A 23,871-nucleotide genomic window follows, 5' to 3' on the forward strand; every position below is an offset into this window, starting at 1 on the left:
GGACGAAAGCCGGTTGATCGCAAGTCGAACAAAACGGATTACAGATCCTCCCATCCCGTTTCGGTGCATGCCCGGCATATATATATTCGATCGCAGCCCCGAGGCGAGCCAACCAGTCACTGCGCTCTCGGATGAGTTTCCGCTTTGCGGCGGTACGGTCGTTGTTGAACGGGTTTCTCAGCTGATCCCCGGGTGTGGTTCTCTGTCCGTCGGGGAGAGTTATCCGCTAAATTTAACGTAAAATTAGTGTCACTTAACGCCATGATGTATCGTGACGCCACAGTGCCACGCAAAGTCATGTCATTCGGCGTTGCGTGACGTCACCATTTTCTGCCAAATTTAACGGGAATTTTAGGCCAGCGACGCCGTGATGTCTCGTGACGACACGGTTCCACGTGATCACGTCGTGCGACGTCACGATTTCAGGCGACGTAATATGACGTCACAATCACTCTGTGTCCGCTAAATTTAGCGACAATTTAGCATCACGTCGCACCATGTATTCTGAATAAGAACCTTTTTTTCTTTTTATACATTAGGTAATAAGCTTGTTTTCAATTTAGATATTTAAAAAAGACAGCGCGCAGTTGGGTAATATTTTACTGAAAAAATAAACAGCTCAAACTTTGAAAACGAAAGAAAATTGCTCTCGATAAAATGTTCCACCTTATGATTGCATTTCACTCTATCTCGGACGTAGTTTTTAACTAAGCATTCAGAATATATGGCTTTCCTAGACAGCCGTGAGTTTGTTCTTTCCGTTTAACTGGAGGACTTGAAAGCACAAAAAAAAAAAAAAAAAAAAACACGGAGGAGGAAGAGACGCACACAACACGAACTGACGCTAACTTGATTTAATGGAGGCAGTCAACTCAGCACACATGCGTGAACACTCTTGCCTACCCCTTGTCGTTCGCAAGATAGGCAAGAGGGCAAGAGTGTTCCCGCATGCGTGCCAACCCTCGCCAACCCTTGACAACCCCTTGGGGTGGCAAGGGGTGGCGAGTGACGGGACGCCGGCGTTCCAAGATCTAACGCGGTCGACAAGTGCAGTAGAGACAAAGGCTGCATTCGTCTCCACTGCGCTCGTCAAACGCGTTAAAATGCGAAAGTTGAAATCCGAAACTTTAACCTCTCTAAAGCGGGAGGGCTTGTTTCGGTAATACACTCGTACAAAAAAAAAATTAGTTTAAATGTAATGCAAAAACATATAGCGCGGTGTCAGTAATCCAGGATGCTTGCTCTTCAGGTTGAATTTATTGCCGAGAACGTGGATGGAACAATTGACGTTCCACTGCCCCAACACTCCCCAATTTTCACGATGTCGAATGCGTCGGCTTTCCAGACTGCGCCCCTTCAGAATGCGCGAGATCGGCGTTACCCCACGCCGACCCCACACATTCCAGACGGGCATTTTAGCCAGCAGCCACTACCATATACAACCGACGTCCGAACCGGAGGACCCAATACCACCGTCTGAAATGTTCGGAGAGCGGCTTTAAGACGGGGGGCGGCCGCCGACGACGTAACGACCCCACGATAGTTCACCGACCTCCTTGCGCCGAACCCGCCGAAGCCAACCCTCCACGTCCCGTCGCATTGAATTCGAACACGGAATCGTATCAACACCTCCTTCGGTTACCGACATCTTTAAAAAACGCAAACCGTAGCTTCTTTTTTTTTTTTTTTTTACGTTTACGCATTTTCGTTTTGTGATTTGTTCTTCGGCGCTTTCATTGGCCGATGCCCCACGCGGTCTGGTCGTTCTGCGGACCGATAATGAGGTGTTCGGGACATTTCCGTGTCCTGCGTTTCTTAAGTTTGTCGGTGACTCTAAGAGGCGTCGGTCATACCCGCTCTCCAAGGCGTGTTTTTTTCTTTTTTTTAAACGTGTTTGAGCATGACGAATGTTGGCACGTCGGATATGAAATTCGGGCGATCTGCGCGACAAAACCGAGTTTTGGAGATTGAGCGAGCGTTCGCGTATGTATACGGCCAGCGGTCTGTAGGCGTCTATATAATACTCCGTTTCGTTTTCCGGTGGACCGCAGCGCTACGCTATCTGAACCAACCCGTCCAAATCCAGCGATGTGAACGTATCACGTGACGTTCGCGTCTAAAGTTTTTGTTGGGCCCTTTTGAAATCGTCACGTGACATATGCTCGCAATATCGGATTCGTTTCGATGGCTCGTGGCATCCGCGCTGCAGTCCGTCGTCGGATGAAAACGGAGTTGAACCGCGACCGAATTCGTCTCAGAATGGAAATCGATACTGGGTCGGGATGTCGGCGGACTTTCTCTGCTTCCTTGCTCGCTTTGTTGGGGAGAATATCTTTTGTTGCGCAGAAGGTGGGGGCGATCGCGGAAGGAATCGCACTGATCGACGCCGCGTCGTTCTTTCAAAGCCGGGGTCACACATCATGCACAAAGACAGTCCGCATACAGAGATTTGAACCGCGAGTCACCGCGAGATCTGCGCTTGGAATGCCGCGTGGCAATGAGTTCAAGGAAGAATCTTGGCACGCGGCATCCGAACCACGGACATTGCGATGACTCGATCGAGTCTGCAGGCTGACTTGTGTATGATGTGTGAGCGCCGCGGTGTGACCAGGACTTTAAAATGCTCTATGAAAGTGAGTCTTTCGGTGAGGAACTTGGCGTTTCTTGACCTTGTGTGATGACGTCACTGAGACGTCATCTTATAGTTTTTGGGGGCGGGTACAGGGCGCTTGGAGGAGGAGTAGAGAAAAAAGAAAGGCACTGCAGTATAGGGCGTCGAACTTAGAAAATGTCGCAGTAATTAACGTGGCGCATTACTTCATATTGTAGCAATGCCCAAGCTCTATGACTATGACGTCACGTCGGCCACCCAATCATGCGACATCTAAGCTGTTACGTCACTGATATTTGTTTTAATAGAACTCGTTCCCTCCCGAATTAAGCGTTGTTCATGACAAGATTACTGGCCCGTTTCCATGTGCATGACACAAAAATCAGTCAAATTCGCTTAACAAATTTTCGCAGACGAACACACAATATACCTTCGCAAAACAAAAGCGAACAAAAAACTACGCAATCATAAACTACATCTCAAATATGTTGAAACGCAGTCGTCGTTTTGGATCACATCAACTGAGAAACAAGCGATGCAAAGAGAAAAGGGGACTAATTGACTGTTCGGCGCGAGAAGCAGCAAGAGACGTTCCGAATATCGACGTAAGCCCCTTATTCGAACTGTGCGCCGCATGACGCGAATTAAAATGGCATTCGTCTTTCTGTACAATAAATATTTAGGTAACGTATACGCATGTCCAGTTATCATCGCGACATTCATGTCGGCTATGATTATTAACAATGCATGTTTTTCTAAATTACACGAGCTGCAAGGAACATGCTGCGAGTTACACGCGCTGCACCAGCTTGCGTCTACAGCAGTAACTGTTATAAAGCAAAAGCCGAAAATAGGCTTCTTGCACGCGCGTTGGTAAACGCTTTGGTTAGTCGCTTCGAATCTTTTATACGGGGAATGAGAGCGCGTGCGGCGCCTGTACCTACATTCCCAGCATTCTCCTTGATGATTGCTGATTTATCAATAGGTCTATTCAGGCAGGTGTCGACCGTACTTCCAGCTAAAAAAGGGACCTGTGAGGTAGTGAATCGGAGGGACTGGTAAAAACAAAAATGAAAATACTCCTCACAAACGCAGAAAGAAAAGAAAGATGGCGTAAGTACTTGAAACGTCATGGTCAGTCTCATCGCACAGACTGTTCTTTCGTTTTTATATGTATGCATAATTTCAAACTGGTTATTCGCCGAGCTCAATCCGTACATCGCAGCCATTGGCTCTTTCCCGAGTACTTTGCGGGAGATGGGACGCACCAGGTTCACAAAAGCCGCAGTCAGACTGCTCGTATACATGTTACAAAAGACGGGGAGTTCTTCTGTAAACGTTATTACAGAAGTATCTGCGGACATCCCTCAAATACGTTCGGAGCATGTTTGCCTTATACCGGATGATTTTTTTTTTAATTCGAACAGATTTATTTAAAAAAACAAATCGTAAAAGATGCACTTGTGCGATTTGTACAGAAGAGTTATTCGGCCAGGGGGACATTAGGTGGGTGGCTAATGTTTGCGATAAGTCAGCTAATTAATAAAAATTTGTTATTTAACTTTTTAATTAGTGAAAATAAACACATGGTTCCAATTGTAAACTCAGAGAGCGTCATCGAAAACCACTAAATCAACTCTTTCTGGAACGACTTGAAGCTCGTGGGAAACTCGGGGACGCACCAAAGTTACCACTCCTGAAGCAAGCAAAAAGCCAGCAGTGGCGGAACGCGGATGGTTAGACCATTATCGCATTCCGCAACTGCTAGCCTTGCGCTTGCTTCACGAGTAGTAACTTTGGCGCGCCCCCGAGTTTCCCACCAGCTTCCAGTCGTTCTAGAAAGAGTTGACTTAGTGGTTTTCGATGACGCTCAGCAAGTTTCTAATTGGAATCATGTGTTTATTTCCATTAATTGAAAAGATGATTAACAAATATCAATGAATTAGCAAACTTGTCGAAAAGACGAGCCACCCCTACATAATGTCCCCCTGGCCGTATACTCACCTCCACAAACCGCATAAGTGTAACTTTCACGGCTTTTTTTGTAATAAATCTGTCCGAATTAAAAAAACAAAAAATTACCCAGTATATAAAAATGTATATGCTTCGAAAATACCTGCAGACAGTCTTTTTTGTGATGAATTAGCTGTGGGACTTTAGAGCGTAAACAAGCAACACTGTAGTACGCCCGCAGCTTGAGCAAAAAAAAAAAAAAAGGAGTCCTGTGACCTAATAGACCTTTGCAAAAATCGCCTTCTGCGCTCCACCATCTTTGTCTGCAGGGCCGTGAAAGGCCTTCTGCGCATGCGCTGTGTCTCTGCTGTGCAGTACATCGGACACTGTGCATTCATCCACAGCTCAGCGACTCGGCATTTTTCGCCGCCCGGGTGATAAGTGCTGGAAAGGTCTATACGCCAAACGTTTTGATGCGTCACGCCCCATCGCAGATGATGGCCGTGCGGGTTGGGCCTCGACGAGCGGCATGCCAACATGAATTCATCATGACGCGTGGGCGCCTATTTGTAAGTCGAGCCGGCCCCTGTCGGGGTCTAGCGAATTAGCATGGTTGCGCGCGATCGGCTTCGTCGCTCGGCGACGCGGAATCGCTGCCGAGACTGGGCGATTAATCTTCGATTTTGGATACCGAGCGCCGGAATAATGAGACCGCTCGCTAGCGGGCGAAACTAATGATTTGAGAAGTTCGCGCGTTGGAGCCATCGCGGAGCTGGTGGGGGGAAAACGAGCCATTTTGTTCGTCGCCTTTCGCGGTTTCGGTTCGGCATAATTTTTGTTCTCTCTTTCTTTTTTTTTTTTTTTTTTACAGCATTATTTTTGATTTACGGGGGAGCGTAAGCGATCCGAGTGTTTTTCGCTAATCTCCGAGATGACGCGCGGAATAGGCTGGATAATTCGATGATTTCTACGCAGAGCTGAAACGACTGATGCGCGGCAGGGTTAGTATCTACTGTGTCGTACAGAAAATTCTAGAATGCGGTTAGAGTTAGAGCGCCTCCGTTTGGTTCTTCTTGAGGCGGTGCCTCTTTTCATTTACTCCCCTTGGCGTACAGCGCGTGATACGGTAGGAAAGTTACGAAGAAATGACTTGAACTTTTATTGCGGCTGAAAAACGGTCGAAATTAAAACTATACGCTCTTTCATGTTACCATAACGAAAACGGAGCAAACAAATTTGATACGGTCAAAGGGGACAGCATTAGGCAGCCGCTATAGCCTCTGCAGTTCTCGTTAATTTTTCCCATTCATTCGCAAAGCTGTCATTGTGTCGATCAAGCACCAATTAGCCCAGCAGTTCACTAGTTCACTCCGCTTTCGTGTGTTTAAAAAAAAAAATAAAAACTATTTATTCGCAATATTTCACGATCTTACCGCCTTCAAGCAGACGCGTTAGGGCAGATTTAAACCACAGTGCCTATTACTGTAAGCTCCCGTTTCAAAACTTTGCACTTCTCATCTTGTCCATATTATGGCTCTATTTGTTTGCTTTTGGCACGCCCCTCTTGGAAAACTAACTTTCACACCATCTAACTACATATTCCCGTATTATTCTTACTTTTCGTCGGAACATTTCTTTCGGTGACTGCGTAGTATGAACGTTTCTCCCGCGCTCGATATTCGGGTGCCCCTAATAGACAATTCCGTATCTCATCGAGGCACTGGAACTGATGATCACCAACTTACACAAAGTCCCTGTTCATGAAACGAGCACCACGGCGTTGAGAAAGGCAACAACCTCGTGATTAAGTTCAAGCGAGGAGCGTAATACCAAAAGGCGGAGGTGAAACAGATACCGAGAGGCGTTGTTTGGTGTACTCAACTTTTATAAACAACAACCTTATACCCTCAGCAAAGACGTCAGCTCCAGTCACGTCACAAAGCAATCCTGCGTTCTTTCTCAATACCCTTATTGATTGCCTCCCGATTCTCCCATTTCGTTCAACCGCACCAAAAGGAAGAAACCAACCGTCCCTTTCCGCAACCATCTCCTGCAGGTGCTGGCAACAAGGGCCTGCCGCCGAAGAGCCCTGCTCCATCGACCTGAGCCAATTGCTCCAGAGGAGCATCTCGCGGCGCGCTTCTTGGGGACCCCAAGCGGCTCGTTGATGGCTGGACGTGACTCCGGGGCCTCCGAGACCACTCGGCCGAGACCCTTCCGCCTGCCAGGTCCCCGCAGGGAACAGCCGCACGGCCGAGCTTGGGCTGTTGCCGCTCGAGTTAGCCGACAAGGTAACTCCCCGACTACTAGGAGCACCGGAGAAAGTTCATTCCGCTTTCGCTAAACATTTTGTTTTTAACGTGAAACATTTTTAGGTCATTTTTGGGTAAGTTAGGTCAGGTTAGGTGAAGCCATGAGAATCGTAACTGCGAATTAGTGGAATTAGCACCACTAACTGTAACACTAAATCTAACTTTAAGTAACTCTAACTCTAATTAAACTTAACTAATTTAAACTTTAACTCTGACTGTGACACTAACTCATCACTAACTCCACAAAACACTTGCTTTAGCGCTAGTGATTTAGCACCACTAGCGCTAAACCAAGAACGTTTCACGTAGCAACACAACTGCAAAAGCAATTTCGCTTCTTTTTTTTGCGGTCACGGTTTTAGGCAAACTGTGTACGGTTTTTTTCCGGATCAGTCCCCACCCGGTGCCTCCGGTATACGCACTGCGCAAATGCGAGTCTTCTCTGTGGCAGCGCATGCGCAGTTCGTACCGGAGGGAACATCGTACCGCAGGGAACAAAAATGCTAAAACTCTGTATTGATCACGCATGAACCGTCTGCACACCTGTTCAAAGCATACAAATCTACGGAACAAACTTGGTTTCGAACGTTTCTTGAGGAGGCGTACCCGCAGATAATTCGGCCATCATGTCTCCAGCAAACGCCGTGTCTTTTTTTTTTTTTTTTTTCATACTCAGTACACCTGAGCAAATGCCAGCTTTATTAGCTCGGAAATAGCCTTGTATTATACTTAGATTATAGTGAACCTAATTTTTCAATCACAAAATCTGTCGCGTCTCGTCAAAATGAACGATCTGGGAAGAAAAAAAAATCATTTTATGATCAGCGGCACCTGTGGAACTTTTAGACGCGTATGTAGTTCGAGGACTATAACCAGAAAGAATACGGTAACTGAGCTAGTCGGTGCTTGATCCGAATAGAGAATGCAGCGCACAATAGTACACAAGGACAAATAGAAGGCACATGCAGACGCACATACTGGTCTTTTTGCCCCCCCCCCCCCCCCCTTTTCTTTTCGCTGCGTTGTCCGCGTTTTTTAAAAGAACCAAAAATGCCGATTCCCAGCTTTTATTATTTCTTTTTTTGTGACGAGCGTTTTGTGCACATGATCACGAGTTTCGTATTACAATTGTAATTACGTTGTATGAATGTTTAGACAGCAGGAAGTTAGTCAGGCCCAATGGGGCGTCTGGTGACTCGGCTGTAGAAAGAAAATTTAGTTAGTCCATGCACCACTGCTAGTATAGGCGGTTCTAACATGCATCACGCAGTAGTAATTACACGAACACACGCCGGAACGATATTCATCCACATCGAAACGGACAGGGGTGGAGTGGCGATCGAGCCGCGCCAAAATGAAAGGGAATGGAAGAAAAGTGGTTACTTTCCGGATTCAATATTTCCATTTCATACTTCTAAAACTGGACAGCTTGCAAACACCTGCACGATAATTAAGAAGAAAAAAAAGCATGTGCGTTGACCCCTTCTTTATACTATTAATTTGGATAAAAACCCCGATTACTGAAAAACATCTTTTGAACAAAAACCCAACCGGTAAAGAGTTAAGATGTGAACTAAAACGAAAGAAAAAAAGGTCTTTGGAGGTGCGGGGTATCGATCCCCGTACCTCTCGCATGCTAAGCGAGCGCTCTACCATCTGAGCTACACCCCCGGACAATGCAATACCATACAAACGTCCACCAAAGAAGTAATACATTCTGGTCCCCCTCCCTTCCTCTTTCGAAGTCTGGGCCTTCCGTGCTCTTCTTCCCTCTGCGCACAAACTGGATCAAAGACGCGAGGGAAGCAGAAACTTGGCTTTCGTCGCGACTTTCAATTAATACTCAGCTGTAAAGTATTGCAAACCTGAGACTTTTCATGCGTGTGTCGTCCTTCGTTTACCTGCAGCCTCGTGGTTGGGTTGCGTCTAATCTTCACCAGCTCGCTTGCGCCCTGACTTTCTGTTCAACCTGTTTGCTTTTGATTATGCTTTGTATCATCGAGCTTTCTCGCTAATTGCTGGGGTTCCCGCTTACTCGTTTGTGCGGTGACTGAAGACCTCTCCAATTACATTTTTTTCACTTCCAGACTGTGGTAACCAAAACGCCGAAATCGGTAGTTAAATATTATCTGCTAACTACAATTCCTTGTTTCGATGTTATACCCCACACATGCGGGTTTGAAGCTTACGACAGTATGACGACGATTCAAAATAATAAACTCTAAAAGCCATGAATTGGAAACCGAATGCACTAAGGCCACGTCCATTAAACCTGGAGGGTCACTCGGTCTCTTTAGAATGAAGAAACTGTTATTCTGGAGGAAACTTCAAAACGAAGAATTGTGGCCTACTCAGAATGAAGAAACAGTAATTCTAGAAAAACCTTCAGAATTACAGAGGCATTATTCTGAAGTAACCTTGAAATTTAAGAATCACGCAGAGTTTTTTTAAATATAATAGCAACTAGTTTTAAAAGACGCTTCAAAATGAAGAGCGTGGAAACCTTCTAGGGGAATGAAGGAGCATTTGTTTCGAAAACTAAAGGTTATGCACACCTTTCGGATGGAAGAGTCGTGCAGAAACTTTAAAATGACGGAACCATATTCTCACGGTACCTTCAGAATTGAGGGTCATTTGTGCCCTACAGAATGAAGAAACACTCATTCAGGTAGTAGAAAAAGGATTCAGGGTTTTACACTTTCAGAACACGTGAAGCTTAAATCTGGTAAAAACTTCAAATCCCCCCCTCCCCCGAAAAAGAAGCAGATGTTTTTAAATAAAAATTGAAAGTCTTTTCTGAAGGAACCTACAGAATAAAGTCATGCAGATCGTTGAGAATAAATATACCCTTATTCTGGCGGTAACTTTTTTAATAAAGGCCCTTCAAAATTAAGCTTTATTTGGAAGAAGAACTTCAGAATCAAGAATAATGCATAACTCATCAAAATGAAAGAATGTATATGCTGAAGGAATTCCACGAAAGGAGGGGTAAGCGTGTGCGACATCTCAGCTCCTTCAGTTTCCTAACTGGAGGAATTATACAGAGCATCTCCGTCGGATAATCCAGCTCTCATCTTCTGAATTTCATTTAGAAGAGCGTTGGAAGTCTGAAATGGGAGAGTCAGTGTTGCCATTGGCGCCTAATTTTAATACTATAAATAGCCTAGCAAAGCGAATAAAACGTTAGTTCGCCAAAAACATAGCAAATGGCAACACCTCCCGAGGTGCGCGCAGTTTTGCCATTAGGTGGGCAATTTCAAATGTGCAATCACAGCCGTACGGCGAAAACCGTCAGAGGGTTAACGTTCAACCTAAAACTGATTTATTTGAACTATCAGTTGAGTTTCCCCTTCGTAGGTTTGCGTCCGGGGTTGTAAATCAGAAGGTGAGCGCTCGCTTAGTATGCTGTAGAGGTTAATAATAGTACCTTTTTTTTTTCTAACAAAAACATTGTTAAAAGGGTGACACGAAAAAAAAAGAAAGAAAAGCTGTAAAAACAGTTTGACGATCCCCGAGCCACCTAAACCAGCAGTCGCGATGCAGGCGCCAAAGAAATTATACAAAAATAAAACGACATGTGCACTACAGATATGAAAAATAAATTACAAGAGAGATCTAACACTATAAAAGATAAGTAGCATACAATTTACACAATACTGAAAACACACACAGAAAGATAGAGCTTCAGTGAAATAAACGCGAAAGAAAACATTTTAGCGCTTATTGCGCACAATTTCGCTCGCAATAAACATTTGAAATAAACATTTCCGGTACGACGCTAACCGATATATTGCTAAGTTCAATTTCTTGCCTACTAACCTGGTTAAGGGTAGTCGGCAAATTAGTTTTAAGCTTTGGTGGCCGCAATTTGTTCTAAAAAAGGGTACTTCCCAAGGTTCTTTAATTCGTGTTGGTATCTATGAACTTTATCTGTTAGTTTCCCTAAGTTTTTAAGGGGATATATTGGGATAAATTTGTTTCTATTTTATACCTTGCACATAAACGATATTTATATAAATAAAAAAATTTCATCACACCAATTTGACTAAAAAGATCATCAATTGGATGTTCTAGTGGCACATTAGATATTCTTCTTAATATATTTTTTTGTAAAAGATTTTTTTGAAGTTGGTATAGGTAGTAGTGCCCCATATGAGTTGACCATAATTTAAATGTGAAAAGCTAATGATTTATATCATATTAACTTTGTTATAAGTGGTAAAATGTGTTCATTACGATATAGAATACCTGCGATGTTAGATAATTTTGATATGATATGATTCATATGGTTGTCCCATGACAAGTTTTCCTGAAAAGTAACGCCCAAAGTTTTAAACGCGGGAACAATATCTATTTAGAAGAATTTATAAAATATCCTTGGTAATATTGATATGTTTATTCTTCGGTCGGAACATCCTTTATCTTAAGGTGTTTATTTACCCCATCTATCAAGCTTCCCTAGTGTTTCGTTCGCTTCATCAATAAGCTCCGATGCGTCATCACCACCAAACAATAAGCTCGCATCGTTTACATAAATAATAAATTGAGTGGAGAAGACTAATATTGGCGATGTCATTTATATATACATGGAATGAGAAAGACCCGAGAATGCTTCCCGTGGGAGCCCCCGATTCAATCGGTTTTATTTCAGATGAGTGGCCGTTCAGGTTCAGGGGTCGATACCCCGCGCCTCCACAGACCTTTATCTGCTTTAATATCTGACCTATCGAACGCTACGAGGTAAAAGGACCAATCGAGCTGCATCAAAAACTCAGGTCCTTTTCTTTTTTTTGGTTGGTACAGCGATGAATAGTGCACGCACAGAAACAGGACGAACACCATGATGGTGCGATTTTGACGTTATCGGATTGGTCCCATACGCTCGTAGTGTCGGCGGCGTCTGAGCTTGAGGTAAAAGGGTGTCTCAAATAGTGGTCAGGTTCTTTAAATCGACCGCAAAAAATCGGTTTCTTAACCTATCACGCGACGACTTTGTGCAGCGTTGCCCACAGGTGGTACATTGTTTCTATAAAATTTGCAAAGAGCGAACTTACCTGAGGAACAAGTAAAAAAAAAAGGAAACGCTTAATTCCTATGACACAGCGAAGCCACCGGTTTTCAAACAATAGCGCGCCGTGTTGTTTGAAGACCGGTGGCTTCGCTGCGTTTCCATAGGAGTTAAAAGTTTATTTTTTTTGTTTTTACTTTTTTTCAGGTGAGTTTGCTCTTTGCCAATTTTATAGAACAAATGCACCACAGGTTGGCAACGCTGCACAAACTCGTAGCGCGATAGACTAAGAGACTGAATTTTGCGGTCGATTTAAAGAGCCTTACCTCTATTTGAGACATCCTGTATATAGCTGAGTGAGTTATCGGTTTTCTTGTCGATGGGTCGTACAGTCCGCTTTGGACTAAGTTCAAGCGCGGCCGATGCCTCAATCCGATGGAACAGACCAAGCTGCTTCAAAAGTGCACCTTCACGGTGTAGGTCGTCTTTGTGTGTACGCTACTACCAGCCAAAGCGATCAAGCACAGAAAAAAAAAATCCAGGTTCACGGCACATTCACTGTGTCCTGATTGGTTTAATTGTCTATAAGAAAAGCACCAAGAAAAGGAGCGCCGTGACTATGTAAATTTCGGGACTCTCTGATTGGTTTCCATCGGATCGTATTACTTTGGCTGCGCTCGGAGTTTGAAGTATAGAGAGCAGGCTTTGTGTTTATTCACTTTTGAGTGACAAATATTTTGCACTTTATCAGGAATTAAATTATTTGTTTGCTACTTCCACGTTTAAGAAAAGAAATTTAACGAACCCTCGTTCGATTGTATAACCTTAGTGGAGCTGTGCTTTCCGGCAAGTTATAATCGGACAACCGGCTCGAATTTCTTGTGAAGCGGCAAAAGTCTTAAAAAGATTCTTAAATTGTAAATTGTCACGAGCCAAAAAAAAAAAAAAAAAAAATTAGAGCCATCTTGGGTGCGTACTGTCCAGCGCATCGCGCTCCGGTGCGCAGCGAAGCAGAAAATGTCATTCCGAAATTTGAGCTATGGTACGCGGGAAAGTAATAGGCCGGCTGAAATATTCGAGTATATGCGTACATTTATGAGTAATATTTCTGCCTTATTATAAAATGCTTTAACCGGGCCTGTACTACGTTATATGACGAGATTTAGTTCAGTTTTATGGCTATGAACGGGCAAGCCGATAGAAGTATAAGCGGCTCCGAATTTCAGTCCACAAGCAATATAAAGGGGCGTGTCGAGGACGGGTTGACAGAAACTAATATCGAGAACAAGAGCAGGGTCTGTATTTTACAATATATAACTTTTTAGATGAAATGAGCCCAAAAATTAAAAAAAAAAAAAAAAGATATGATCGAGACCCGGAAGAATAAAATAACAGAACAAAGCGACATTAAATCTCAAACGCAGCTGGCGTTCGCGCAGCCTTCTGCTTTTGTACTACGGTATCATTTGTTTAAATCTCCAAACAAGGCTGTCGCGGCTGTACGCTGAGTCGGCGGAATCATGAGGAATCAGCCAATGACAGTAGACGTTGCTGCGTGACTACATGAATGATATTAATTATGATTATTTTCGGTAGAAAGTGGCACTAAATTTGCCCGTAAGACAGAAGTAATTACCTCGTTTTTTATATCGTGTTGAGTCGTTTTGATGTTACCCATCTCCTTTGAAAACTCATAAACTTTGATAAACATAAGACACAAACGCTTGTTAGTAGGCTGGATGCAGGAATGTAAATTTGCATCAAAATTTATATCTATTGAAGAAAATTGTGTGATAGCACCAGCCCTCTTAGAAAATACCGACATACAGCTATTTGATTCGCCTCAAGATTGCAATGTCGAAGCTTTCGGGGGAAAAAAAAATCAGTTATCACTTTAAGCTGCTCCTGATATGGTAGGTTTTGGTCATTATTTACGAATTTGGGAAAATACGACCACGCATTACACTCTTGCAATGGGAACAATTCCATATTCCTTTCGTATCAAGGATCTCATTCGAAAAGTGTGAAAGTACAATAAAAATAAATTGTTCAAACTTTTGGTGAAGAGTTGGACCATTAAAATGAATAATTTTTGTATTAATTATCAATTAATTAATAAGTGGAATTATGTTTCAAGAAGAGTTTTTCAATGAAGCAGACTCTATAGAGCTTGACACTTTCTTTGAACTGAGTGGAGATGAAGGGGAGTGGCCTGGACAGGTATTTTTAGTCGAGGGGAAAAGGAAGCGAGGCGCTGGCTTTTCCGAGACATCCCCCCGTACATGTGACCGTGATAGGGGTAAAGAAAAAGAGTAAAAACTGACCCGAAGCGAGAATATGAAACTGTATCAGGGAGTTTGTAATCGTCTTAAGTGGAACTTCCTCTTGTTGGGTTTTCCGTCCGGGGGTGTAGCTCAGATGGTAGAGCGCTCGCTTAGCATGCGAGAGGTACGGGGATCGATACCCTGCACCTCCAATGACTCTTTTTTTTTTTGTTTAATCTTTTTTTTGCACGGAGTTACAGTGTAAATTGGCTTACAGGGTTGTCAGCCTGCCCTCCCTCTGAATCCGCCAAGTTGTAAATTGGTCAACAGCATGCAAAGCAGCTCCTTCGCGTTATATAACTGATCGGTGTCACATTTTCTTTTCTTTAGAACAGCTTTTGCCCCGCTTTTGCTCGTTTTGAGAATATGGTCGTTAGGATCATACAAACGCTCTAGAAGCATTCGAACTAGGGTTGCGTTGATCTAACTTTTATTCCGCAAGGATAGCCTATAGGTAATGCTGTGCCAAAGGAAACGATATGTAATCGCGTACTGTGGTGGCAATTAAATATTACGCACGTTATAATGGTTATAAACGCCGTAATAAGGGTATATAAGCCTGAAACTAATTATAGATTTATTGCGGAGCTTTTTTGTAACACTTGAGAGACAACGGCGTCACCATGTGTCATCCCCTGATGGCATCGGATAGCTCATATAAGTATCATTGAATAGGTTTAGCACAATTAATTGTGAACAGTTTGATGGATTAAGACGTGGCCTGTTTGTCAGAGTCGCGGCAAAAGTGGACAACCTCGAATTATGCATTCTACGCTTGCTAACGACTGAATACATTCAATTATTTCAAAAAATGGTTCACATTAATGCGAGAAAAAAAAAATGTCACTAGTCTCAGCGGAAATGAGCCGCAGCAAATTTCAAACGAGTTTGCTTTATGGTAATTAGGCTGCGTTTGAGTGTGGTCGACTGCGCTGTACTAACCGCTTGTAGCCGCTTACCACGGATGAATGGATGGATGGATGGATGAATACGGCTGAGCCCTTTGGATCAGGCGGTAGCTTACGCCACCTAGCCATTTTGTTTTACCATTTAAGCTTAAAATATTTAAATGTGAAATCTATATTCACTCCACACTGCAAAGAAAGTGAGGCTAGAAAACCCCTTGCCATCAGTTAATAAGAAAATACCTAGTTTTCTCTCGCTTTTGGCCACCATTCACTTAACGACGAGAGAAGACAGCAGCGCGGGCAGCCATAAAACATAACTAAACTGAAGGTTTCGCACTATTTGTCTGATCAAATCTGCGTACTATCGGCGAGAAATAATCTCTTATAATATCGTCAAAATTACTGCGAGCAGACCGCGTGGAAGAACGCCCAATGCAAAATATACGAATATCCGAAGCAGGGCCGTACCCAGAAAAAAATTTCGGGGGGGGGTTTTCGGGGACAACGGCGGCCATTTTGAAAGTGTCTATTGTCTTATTTTCGCCTATGAATCATGTGCATCGGTGGCATATAATGGAGAGTTACAGCAAACCGGAGAACCGGTCCCGGTTTGGTACCCAGTAGCCGACTGGCGCCACTGCGCGTGCGCAGAGGTGGAGATTAAAATCGGCTGGCTGCCAGCGCACCGACCAGGGCCGTACCCAGAAAAAAATTTCGGGGGGGGTCAGAACCCCCTATCCCCCCCCCCCCCCCCCTGGTTACGGCCCTGACCGAAGTGTTCCAGTGCAAACTACCACCAATGACTTCTCTCCTTGCAAGTTGTCGCACTCAGACGCAAGTGCGTTAACCATCCTTTACATTTCGAGCAAATAAACCTTTTTATTTATCTTTTTTTTTTCGTTTTGATTACGGACGGATATCAATATTACCAAAGCCGCAACAAATGCTCGTGGAGGGTGATTAAGAAAAATCCGCCCCGCCCCGTACGGAAGCTGGTCTATTACGGAAGTTAATCCCACTTCTCCCCAGCGAGCCGAGGCTTATTGAATCCGTAGCCCCGGACCAATCAAAGCTGCCGTAGTGAGTGGTCACTGCGCTTTTAGGTCATCAGTTTTCGAAAGGCCGATATTACTTCCGACATAACTTCTTACGTAAACAGACGCAAACAAACAAAACCCGATGAAAGCTTTTTTGCGGAGCACCGTCCCTTGGCCCTTGAATGAAAGAAGACCAGAGCTGGCTCTATACAACGACGTCAACACGTGGACCAAACGGACGCTAGACGAGAACGCATTTGTTTTTATATCCGCGACTTGTTGATCCGGCTAGATTGCCCGGCTCCGAACGATATAGGCGTACGAGATCAACAGTTGTAATCAACGATACCGACAGTCCCATTTCAACGGGGGTCTGCGCAACATCGCTGCGGCGAGTTGCAATCTCGAGTTAAGTGGACGCGGAGCGCGACACAAAGAAAAACATAAAAAAGATGATTTCGTTCGCGCTACGTTGCGGGAAGGAACTTGGTGGTACTTGATAAAACCGGGGCATCGATAGCTTCTGGTTTTTTTGTTTTTTTTTTATTATTATTATTATGGACGAATGAAATTATTAAAGCATTAAATATGTGCTTTCTTAAAGTTCAAGAAAACAAAAAGAAGAAGGAAGAAAGGGGGTGTATTATCATCTAGGTCAATAAAGAATGCTGACCGGGCCTGTTTCCTGGCTGAGGCATATCGCGCAATTATTGCTGGAAATTTTTTCTTTTTCTTTTTTTTTTTAAAGCGCTAGCATTAGAACGTTTGTTTTGACGAATACGCAGCGTTGTCTTTTCTTTGTCAACGCCCGGGAAAGAGGGAAAAGGGGGAGAGAGGGTGACGCCTGGGACGCTCTCATTGGTCCAAAGTGCTGCCGTCAGCACGCATCATCCTCTCTCTTTCCCCGGTGCTGCCAAAGTAACAGACACCACCGGGTTTTCATCAAAATGAGCCGTTTCGTTTTCGTCATTCACGCGCATTGTTGACGCGGAGGCAGGGAGGAGGAGGCGCCCCGCAACACCTCCTAGATAACAAATCAGTAGTGCTAAATGAAATAGCGTTATCAGAGAAGGTCAACGCTGGACACAGACTGGAAACGAGTGCTGCGTCAGCGCTCGGCTTCGAGTCATGTTTGAGCCGAACGTTGGCGCCATCGTTGTCTCCAATCTCTGCCTAGCGTTGGCCTTCGCTGATAACGCTATCTCATTCAGCAAAAGGGCTTCGTTATCTAGGAGGTGTTGCGCGGCGACGCGGTGGAATGCGGGTGTGCTCACTTACCGCTCTGCCGTCGCCGGTTGTTCTTCACTCTGCGTATAGGTAGTAGCGGTGTGTGGGCTGTGATGTGCGAGCTTAGTTAAAACGATGGATGCGGTGCTCCCCCCCCCCCCTTCCCCCCACGAGTGATATGAATGAGGTTTCTTCTACGAGTGGTATAGATGTGGTTCTTTGCACGAGTGATATGGATGACCGTATCCAAAGCGTCGACGTACACTGACAGGCAGAGTGCAGAAAAGGAGTGAAAAAATTACAGGAAGATACATGGGTGGATTTATAGGGAATGCGTTAGCATGACCTCTGGAAAAACTCTACATACGTTCCCGTTTGAGAAACGCTGACAGATCCCGTCACGAGGCCAAAACGTGGCAGCAAAAATAGAGGACGCCAAATAGAAAGCCGAAAGAGAAAAGTGAGTGGGTCAGCGTTAGCGTCTCCCAAAGAGGGGCGTGTGTGGTGTTTCCAAGGGTCATGCTAACGCATTCCCTAAGAATATACCAGTGTATCTTCCTTTAATTTTTTTCTTCCTTTATTTGACTCTCACTTTTGTATTTATTTTTGTGCATTTACTCTTTTCATTTATTTTAGGTCTCCTTTAAGTGTGCAGCGCTTACGCAAGCGCAGATAGGAGTAACTTCATTTTTCATTATTTTCTAATTGCCCCAACCCAAAATGGGCATGCGCATCTCCTTACGGCGTCAAAAAAGCGTGAAAACATGCGATAAAGCGTCTTCAATTTTGCAAAATAAGGCCACAGAACTGTTGAACGGGATGCTACAAACTCCAGAATATCAATCAGAAATCGATATCTCAAACGGATGGCCGTACTTTTGGAAAAGAAAGGCGCGATCAAGCGAGGTCTATGACGTCATTGTCCCCCAAAAAGATTTGAGGATGAGGAGAAGCGACCACACTTCTCTTCTCGCTTCGGTTCACCAGCTCGACGGAACGTAGCGAGGAGGAGAAAGAATGAGAATCGCGACGTGACATGCCTCGTCGGCCCAGTTCAATCGCGCACTTTTCCGAAAATACGGCTATCCGTTAGACATATCGCTGTATGAGTGATATTTATGCGTTTTCCAGCGTCCCGCCTACCATCAGGCCTTGTTTTGTGATCTTGAAAATTCGGTCCAGTGTCCCTGTAAAAACGGCAGCTGCCGCAGAGTTGGCCAGCTGCGTTTGATTTCGACTCTCGATCCAGCTGCGCCCTGGCGTTGTGAGGAGGCCATGTTTCCGCGTCGTGTGCCAACACGCCTATCGCTCCAGCTGTGTCGTCGGCCGAGTCGGGAATATTGGTAACCTACATCTGGCATGGCTGTGACGTCTTTACTGGCTGCGACCAACGTTATTAAATTAGCTCAGTTGCGGAACTGCTCATAGACGCTGCTTGTACGAGCAGTACCCCCCCCCCCCTTCCCCCCCTCACTCACCAAGACTCGCCTGCCGTCGTTCGAATCGCTGGGCGGCTGCTACGGTAACTGCAGCGCCTTGTCCTGTTTCCCTTCGTCTGTGTCCCTGAATTTATTGGCGCTTTTTGCTTGCAATGAACCAACTGGCCCAAATCTCCACTTAACTGCAGTTTAATTTATAAAATACGTATGTACGTTTCTAAGTGCAGCGTCTAGATGCGTTCTACCGTACTCTATGGCAGAAACGGCTCTGCTCTATGAGACACACCGTTTTGAAATACGAAAATTTAGATGGAGCTTCAAACGACGGGAGGCGGACTGAAGTGAACGAGGGAGTGGGGGGGGGGGGGGGGGGGGGGGTACCTCCTTTCGGCGGGAGTTCAACTGACCTAGTCTAGTAACGCTGGCTGTAATGTCTTTACTGGCTGTGTCGTCCTTAATGGAAGCATTTTATGCTTTTTGGTCTAGCACGGTGTCTGAAAAATGGCTGTGAATTTTAATCAGGCGATGGTTTCATTTGCCCCGTTCTGCTCATAACTGTTTTATTCTTAAAGTTTTGACGAATAGGCCATGCCCGGGCTCCGCTAAATCTAGCGGGTTTTACGGTAACGCAAAATATCATCCTCGAGCGGTTTTTTTTTTTTTTTTTTGTAGTCACAAAAATTTTTACTTTGGTAACGTTTGTACTTAGACGTTTTCTTTAAAAAAGTAAATATTTTGGTTGCGCTTTTTAAAGTCTAGGTTACAAATGGAAAGAATAGAAAAAAGGGTCCGATAACCGGAAACGAGTTGGCCAACATTTTTTGCTGAGCTCGAAAACGTTGCAGATGTGCCAAGCATCATCATAGCTAATGAAGCTCGTCCAAATATGCGTATTCTTTTTTTTTTTTTTTTCGTTGATAAACAAAATAAGCGAACAGTAAGAAAGGGAGGGAGAAGTGGGAAGAACTTCAGTCCTGCCAAATAGGTTTTCTGGTCGACCTTTTGTGAGATGGACCTAGATTTATATTTTTAACTGTCTAAGCAAGTTACGGGTGAGACCAACTTGGCTTCTTCTCTTTTTTTCTGGGGAACTTCTTACCCATTAATTCTTTATTACTGCCCTGCCTCGTAAAACTGTTCTGAAACTTTGAACCGAAAACCACAAAAATATCATCAAATGTTTACTGAGGATGTGTAGAAGGAGGTTCTTCGGGCGTCAAAAGCTGCCGGATTTTAGTATATTCTCTAGGGAAACTATCCACATTACGTAATTTCTTAACAACTTTGATTCATTAAAAGAAAAATGAAAATCAGTCTTTCTTTTTTAAAAGGATAATGACAGGGTATTTATGCCCGTCAAGGTTTCTATTTTCTATATCAGAGCCCAACTACCCAGAAAACGATTCGCGACTCCAAATTCGTTTTCTTTCAGCCCGAAAACCGCCGATTGAGAAAAAGGCCGGTTTCAGTCGGGCTCACTCTTTTCTGTGGTCACGGGCAGATTTTCCATGGTGTAGATAGAACCACCAAGTGTAATCAAAGTCGTTGGTCATCGAAGGCACACACACAATATTAAAAATAGAAAAGAAATAAGATACCCATTTTTTGTGGCTTCTAAAATACTGGAAATACGTTGATTAGTACAGGAAAAAACGTATCACAGCCACCTGACTTCCGCCAACTCTCTCCTCCTCTATATTTCTTCTTCTTCCCTACTCCAGTTTTGGTGTCCTTTCCGAGCAGTTGTGTTTTTGTTTGTTTTTAATTTATGAAAAATATACATGACGCTGTAGCAAAATATTTTTCTGGTAGTCTTCTGGCACTGCAATGAATCGCCTGGCAAAAAAAGAAAAATGTTAGGGAATGTCAGTGTCCCTTCAAGGGACACTGACCCCTCGACATTAAACTTCAAAATCCAATAATCCGGAATCATTTTTTTTTCTCATAGAATTCACGTTTGCTTAATCTCATTTTAAATAAATATACAAGGAGGGCGCTTAAGCTTCGCCTTTAAGAATCGAATACGATAGCATTATCGGGCCCCGTTCGCATCGCCCTTCTCATTCGCTTCTCGTGCTCTTCCTGCCAGTGAGCAGGAAGTGCGACGGACACTCAAGCATGCCTTGCGTGGCCCAGTCAATGCGCGTCTGGAACACAGCCGAAGGGTCCTGGGTTCGAATCTCGCCTAAAATTCTTTTAATTGTTCTAAGGCAAACGAATTACTTTACAAAGCGAAATCATTTGAGACATACGGCAACCTTTAATTCGCGTTGCATGACATCGTTTTAAACCTCTTTCACTACACGTCACGTTTTACGTGAACCCTGTCAGTTGTCTGAAATTCCCGCGCGAGGTCATGTGACTGCGACGTCATGACTCTATCGACCAATCAGGATTTTCGCGTCACGCCACCGACAGCGGCTTTTCTGCGATACGAGCTCCTAACGCTATCGCGTTAAAATGTAGACGAAACCGGCAGGTCTTCAAGGGCTCGCAATGTAGGAAAGTCGATGAAGGGGAAGCTTTCATCACCAAACAGGCGCAATTTTACGCGCGAAGGGCGTCTGAAACTTCAAGGCTGGACGATGGCAGGTAGGGGGTGATGTTCTCAAGGTACAGTCGCAAAACAACAAGAATTAAAACAAACAAAACAAAAGAGAAACGAGTCTGCTCGTTGGTCAAAGTGCAAACATCGCTTATCAGGTTCGATAGCAGATAACGTAGCTTTCTCCTGTTGCAGTGAGCAGCGTTCAATAAAGCTTAGTTAAAATAGTTGAGATTAAAATAGGAAAAGTTAGCTTAAAATTAATGAGGTTAGGTAAGTTAGATTAAGGGCGTGTATTATATGTTCTTAGAAAGTTAAATTAAGTTAGTTGAAGTTCGGTTCGACTAGAGCCATGTGCTATATGTTCTTAGGAAGCTAAGTTTAGTAAGGTAAGTAACGTTATGTTAGGTTAGGCTGCAAACGTGTAGAATTTATGCTCTTATGTAGTGAACTTCAGTTGAGATTAACTTATATTAATTGAGGTTAGATTGAAGGGCTATATGTTTTTAGAAAGTCGGTTTAATTTTGATTAAAGTTATATATGACGCAATGTTATGTTAAGCTGCAAACGCGAGGGGTGCCAAGTTGGGGCAAGGTAAGAAAAGGAGGCTCCGTGGACTGGGCCTGGAGCGGCGTTGCTCTACGCCGCGCTGCCAGTGACGTACAGGGGCCCTCTCGCTTTCGCGCTGTGGGTCAGTTCCAGACACGAAGCTTTGAAGCTCTCCAGCGCGGGCCGCGGCGCCCGAATACACGTGTGCTGGGCTGTCACGTCTGTTTTTTTTCGTTCTTCTTTCCTCGGGTGCGTAAAAGCCGATGTCCAAAGTCCACTCGTCGAACAGTGTTCACCCACACATTCTCCAGTTTCCGGTCCGTTGGAAACTTGTGAAAAAGCACCTCCGTGTTGCGCAGCGGGTTGTTTGAGCAGCCCACGGCGCTACAAGTTGCACTCGGCATCTTTCGAGGAACAGCTGCGCAGTCTTGGGCGCACCGAGTTGCTCGCTAAAACGAGTCTTGGAGTCCTCACAAGGCAAATAAACGAAAGGCTATACCGAAGCTACACGGGCTACAGATAAAAGCAACGGCTAAACACGCTAATCACGAGCCGAAGTAGCGGTGGTAGCGGCTCAAAGAAGCGCACTCCACCCAACGCCCGGACCGGAGGAAAAAAAAAAGAACGATACTGACGTCACGGCCCAATGTTGCATTAGCGATCGGCAACCCGTTGGCCGCCCGCTAAGGAGCAGCGGCTCGCATTTTTATTATCGGCATTAGTTGAGAATGCGGCGTCCCCCGGACGTAATTTTTCGGCTGGTGTCGTATTTTGGGTCACTACAGCGATATCACTAATTTATTTCATTTTGAGTTTAGGCCGGAGATGCCCTTTAACTTAAAAGACACTGAAAAGAGAAAAAAAAATACTCCTATATCTTTTAAACAATCTGGTTGGGACATGCGTGTCAAAAAATGAATGTTACGCGAAAAAAAAAAATGAGAGCAATATTGACGACGCGAGATTTATTTCAAATTCTGCGCGCAAAGTTCATGACGTCACGAGATGGTCATACACTCTCTCCACCTCAACGAGATGGCCAAGCCGATCCACCTCTCCTCCACGCGCCCAAATTGAACAGAGATAAAGCAAGTTGAAAGGAGATGACTACCGACTAAATCACGTCTCACACCGTCAATATTTCTCTAAATTTTTTTTTCGTCCACAATTTATTTTTTGTAAGGCGTGTCCCATTGAGGACTCTTGTTTTTTTCAGTGGTTCTTTGTTTATTGAGGTTAGGTTAGGTTTGGCTAGAATCTTATTTCTACGCGTTATTGCAAAGTTATTTCTTGTACAAATTAAGTGAGCATAGGATTAACAAACGTGTACCATACGTCCACAGAAACATGCGCCATATCTCGGCTTTGTACCAGTCCAAATTGTTTGAGCAAGTGGCGCCACCGTGAACACCCATTCACCGGAAGTACACGGGCGGATTCAGGTGTTTCCGGGGGGAGGGGGTCAGCGTTTTCGATGTTTGGGAAACCCCCGGCCCCCCGTCTTTCCCCACCCTAAAATTTTACACATGCGGAATTCAAGGGCATGCAGGACAGTTAGGCCCTCCCTCTGAATCCGCCACAACAGAGGCAGGTTTCGGAGCGCGAAGTGTTCCCATTTATTTCATTATCACGAGGAAGCCTGAATTGCGATGTTCTCTCGTAAGAATTACTACGAAATGGAGCGCCACACTGCCGTGGAGAACTGGTTTTCCGGTGAATCTTGGCTTTCTCCCGGCTGTGATCTCGCTTGTGCGAACCAAACAAGAAAACGAAATGGCGTCCTTGCCTTTGTCGTCGTCTTCCTGAACATTCGCTTCGACTCCAGTCGTCTGGGGGTGTAGCTCAGATGGTAGAGCGCTCGCTTAGCATGCGAGAGGTACGGGGATCGATACCCCGCACCTCCATTGACACTTTTTTTTCCCCTTAACATGTATATTTTATAACAAAATGGAACAGA

General features: G+C 44.5%; 3 non-coding genes across 3 annotated transcripts; 2 read left to right on the forward strand and 1 right to left on the reverse strand.

The window, feature by feature from the left end:
- Window positions 1-8,474: 8,474 nt before the first annotated feature.
- On the reverse strand, window positions 8,475-8,547 carry Trnaa-agc. The gene has a single exon. It is a non-coding gene; the product is annotated as a tRNA-Ala (tRNA).
- A 5,740-nt stretch (window positions 8,548-14,287) lies between these two features.
- Trnaa-agc lies at window positions 14,288-14,360 on the forward strand. The gene has a single exon. It is a non-coding gene; the product is annotated as a tRNA-Ala (tRNA).
- A 9,385-nt stretch (window positions 14,361-23,745) lies between these two features.
- Trnaa-agc lies at window positions 23,746-23,818 on the forward strand. The gene has a single exon. It is a non-coding gene; the product is annotated as a tRNA-Ala (tRNA).
- Window positions 23,819-23,871: the final 53 nt, after the last annotated feature.

The sequence above is a fragment of the Ixodes scapularis genome, unplaced genomic scaffold (assembly GCF_016920785.2).
Source record: "Ixodes scapularis isolate PalLabHiFi unplaced genomic scaffold, ASM1692078v2 PGA_scaffold13__105_contigs__length_92229423, whole genome shotgun sequence".
NCBI lineage: Eukaryota > Metazoa > Arthropoda > Arachnida > Ixodida > Ixodidae > Ixodes > Ixodes scapularis.